Source organism: Capsicum annuum, chromosome 4 (assembly GCF_002878395.1).
Source record: "Capsicum annuum cultivar UCD-10X-F1 chromosome 4, UCD10Xv1.1, whole genome shotgun sequence".
Lineage (NCBI taxonomy): Eukaryota > Viridiplantae > Streptophyta > Magnoliopsida > Solanales > Solanaceae > Capsicum > Capsicum annuum.
In genome coordinates, this window is record NC_061114.1 from 12,003,834 (window position 1) to 12,008,058 (window position 4,225).

A 4,225-nucleotide genomic window follows, 5' to 3' on the forward strand; every position below is an offset into this window, starting at 1 on the left:
TTTCACATGCTTTGAAATTTAAGAAAAATAGATCCTGTAAAACTTGAAATTTTAGAATCTCTAAATTTCACACAGAACATCCCTCATGTTCTAAACAGTCGTATTATTTCTATAAATTTAGCAATCTACAGACATTTTCACCGTAGCTAAAATCTAATTCTGATAGGTACCTCTTAGACGGGGCAGATTGTTTAAGCAAACTTGTTGGACTCAGCTAAATAAATCCTCCACATTCCAATCAAATAGTGGAAAATTGTCATTTATTATTGAGAACTAAATAAGGACCAACACAACATGTGGGTCCAAACACCGAGACTACATAGATCAAGGAATAACTTTTAAAGGGAGGTTTAGGGAATCCGCGGCGCATAAATACTTCCAACAATTAATCGCGGCTGTTGATTTCTGTCATAGCCGAGGTGTCTATCATCACGACCTGAAACCTGAAAATATACTCCTGGATGAAACAGGAAACCTAAAGGTCTCCGATTTTGGCCTGAGTGCTCCTTCGAGACCAAAAGACAAGACGGACTCCTACACACGACACGTGGAACTCCAGCATACGTTGCGCCAGAGGTCATAAATAAGAGAGGGTACGATGGAGAAAAGGCGGATATTTGGTCATGTGGAGTCATTTTGTTTGTCATGTTACCTGGTTACCTTCCATTCCATGATGCAAATTTAATGGTAATGTACAAGAAAATTAGTAAAGGGGAATTGAAATGTCCAGAACATTTCCCTTCTGAAGTGAAAAATATCTTTCAAGAATTCTTGATCCAAATGCATTTTCAAGAATCACATTAGCTAAGCTAATGAACAATAGTTGGATCAAGAAAGGATACAAACAAATTGATAAACCGCCAATTTTTGATCAAGAACAGGACAAATCGCCTCATAGTATTTTCGAAATTTTGGATGATTCAGATGCAGAAAGTTCTTCCGGACACAGAGCAAAGTCCATCAACAATGAAGCCTACTTGTTTGAATGCTTTCGATATCATTTCTCTTTCTCCTGCTTTTGATCTCTCAAGCTTGTTCAAGAAAGATAAGATCTGTAGATCGGATGTTAGATTCACGACACAAAATTCCGCATCCACTATTGACTCGAGGCTAGAGGAAGTAGCTTACATGGGGATTTTTAAGGTATACTATCACAATTGTATGATGACTATCTCATTTTAATGCTTAAACTGTTAGGGAGAACACACTTTATTTACTTGATTGTTATTCGACATGTCCAATCATGCTTGTATATGGGCCGGTCTAATTCTTTTTCTTTATTATCCGAGCACATAAAATTCATTTTTATGTGGCCTCGTACTATGTTGAAATTGTACAACAGAAGTGGAAATTTCACTAAGATAGTCCAACGGTTAATTTCACACTATAATTTTTGCTTCATTTGCGGGTTCATCTGATCCAAAAGTTTAATCTAAGAACCTTTACCTTATGTGGCTTCGCCTTTGTGACCATCTTACCTAAACGCTTACTATTTTAGAGGCATAATAATTAATTGTGCTCTTTAAATTGTCCTTATGTTGAATCTATATATTCCCTCCAACTTCTGGTCTGCACAAGTATACATTTAAGCTTGTATAAAGTTGAACAAGTAGAAACATGCGTTCTTTCTGGAGTCCTAGGTGGCAATTCATGTCCTATGTAACGTCCTACATGTATTATGTCTTCAACAGGTGAAGAAGAAAGACAGGACGGTGAAAATGCAAGGAAGGGAGAAAAGGGCAACGAGCAACTGATGCAGAGATATTTGAGATTACGCCAACTTTCCATGTAGTAGAAGTGAAAAAAAATCAGGAGATACTGTGGAATACAGGAAGTTTTGTGATCAAGGCTTAAAGCCTTCACTAAAAGATATAGTTTGGACATGGCAAGGCAATGAGCAACAACATGTGGAAAATCAAGAAATCAAAACTTAGAGGTAAGAATGTGAAAACAAAGAGTTGCGGGGTTAAGTTTCTTACTTGGGAAGGAATTAACATTTTTCTTTTCTTGAAGAATGGAAGGTTGATTTTGTACTGTATTGAAAGAAGAGAAATTTAGGAACTTAATTATCTTTCTTCTTCATTTATCATTGAGGGACGTACAGGTCACATATTCAAGTCGTGGAATTAGTCATCGATGTTTGAGTCAGGCAAGCTGCCTTCCTAAACCCTTGGGGGCGACACTTCTCTATATCTTATGTGAATGCAAGATACTTCGTGCACCGACCTACCCTTTTTTTGTCATTGCTCTTTCTGTTTGTTGTCTTGATATTATATGTCATCAGTGTTTCCCATGTCAAACATTTACTGTATTACTTGCTATTTGTATTCATGTTAATTCCCCTAATAAGTTTCAAAAGTTCATTCTGCTTGAGATTTTCAAGAGGATTAATTTTGTTTTAGTTATTCAATTTATATTTACAAGTTCCACCATTTAGCAACATTAATATTAAGAGGAAATCAAGTGCTAAAAAAAAAAATATATATCTACATGAATCCACCAATTTAGCAAACATTTGCAACAAACAGGCGATTAGATTTGTTGTTGTGTGGTGAATGTGAATTGTGTAGGGAATCTGATAATGGGTTCGTTAGGGAGGTGGGGACAATGTGGGTAGGAGGTAGGGGTAGGGTATGTGAGGCGTAAAAATTAGTTAGGATAAGGGAATATTAGGGATTAGATTTGTTAGGACTTGTTGTATTTGTTTCCTGGAGGGAAAAGTGTAGAATGGGTGAGGGTACTATTGGGAAAATCGACTACAATGGAACAACTGGCTCTCGGATACCACTTGTTGGAACCGCATGTAACTTCACCCAAACTCCGCACTAGTATGATATTGTCCGCTTTGGGCCAAGCCCTCACGGATTTGTTTTTGGGCACCTCCCAAAAGGCCTCATACTAATGGAGTTGGGCACCGCCCGAAACCGCTATCACCGTTGAATTTTTCTACCTCATACTTTACTCCAAACATTTTATTTTTACCGAGTATAGTACCACTAACTGCAGATATCATTTTCGTGAATAAGCAGAACCTGTTCTTTGATATCTGTTGGGAATAAATTTCGCCACGATAATAATATTGCGATAATAAAGAGCAATAAATGTGATAGCAATAATATGGTTAATCAACAAGTATAATGAGAGCAATAATGACACCAAGATTTTTACTTGGAAACCCTTCTAAATAAGGAAAAAAATCATAGACTAAGAGGAGCAACTGATATTACTATAGTAAGGAATTTTACATTATAGTCACAGTACAAGACTCAAAGTGACTACTAAACACTCAAAAAGAAATAACCTTCTTTTGACTCCCACCTTACTAAACATATTGCTCACTCTATTTTTTCCTTCACAGGCTATTTTTTATTAAAGTCTATGAAATAACTTACCGCTCTCCATTTCTTTTTTCTCTCTGCTTGGTGTTGGTGCATATTTCCATGGAGCTAGTGAGCTCCTTTTATAGCAGCAAAATGTTGATTCAAGATCTCATGGATGACATCTTGCAATTGTCAATTTTGACAAACAAAAGGATCCAACTTTGAATACAATTGATTCTGCATTTAAAAGTCTGCCTACAACTTTTGACAGAAAAAAAATATGCAGAAATTGTTGAAAAAGAAAAATAACATAGGCTGGACCCTACAAATCTCCCCCTCCAGACCCATGCATCTGAAGGAGGTATCTCCATCTTCTTAGAGAGAGCTTATGCCGACAAGTTCTATGTATAATTCAAACTTGTCCTTTGGTACCACCTTTGTCAGCATATCCGCAGGATTTTCAGTCGTTCTTGAATGAACCGCTTGAGCCATATCATTTCCTTGCCAGCTTCAATAGCTGCAATATACTTAGCTTCAGTTGTAGATAGTGCGATTTGCAACTTCGACTGTCATAATATAGCTCTCTCTCAATATCCATTTGAATGCTTCCCAATACTCCTTTCGTAGATTTTCAGGAAACCTGCTGATAACACCAACTGCATGAACAAAAACAGAGCACCATGCTCTCCCTCAAACCAATACCACACCACTTGTGACCTCCCCTTTAAGAGTAATCAATTTGATCTGGCTAACCATCTTGTACCGTCACTATCAACCAGTGGGACACGCCACTTGACCAACACTTGTCAAGAAGACTTTCGACAAAAGGCATCAACCGTAGATCTCTAACTAGGAGGTCACTTCACATGATCTGCCAAACAGATCTTATACCGTTGATCTGCCAA

The 4,225-nt window shown here is 37.3% G+C and overlaps 1 pseudogene; it reads left to right on the forward strand.

Moving 5' to 3' along the window:
* The first annotated feature begins 280 nt into the window (after window positions 1–280).
* LOC107869825 lies at window positions 281–2,382 on the forward strand (annotated as a pseudogene).
* Window positions 2,383–4,225: the final 1,843 nt, after the last annotated feature.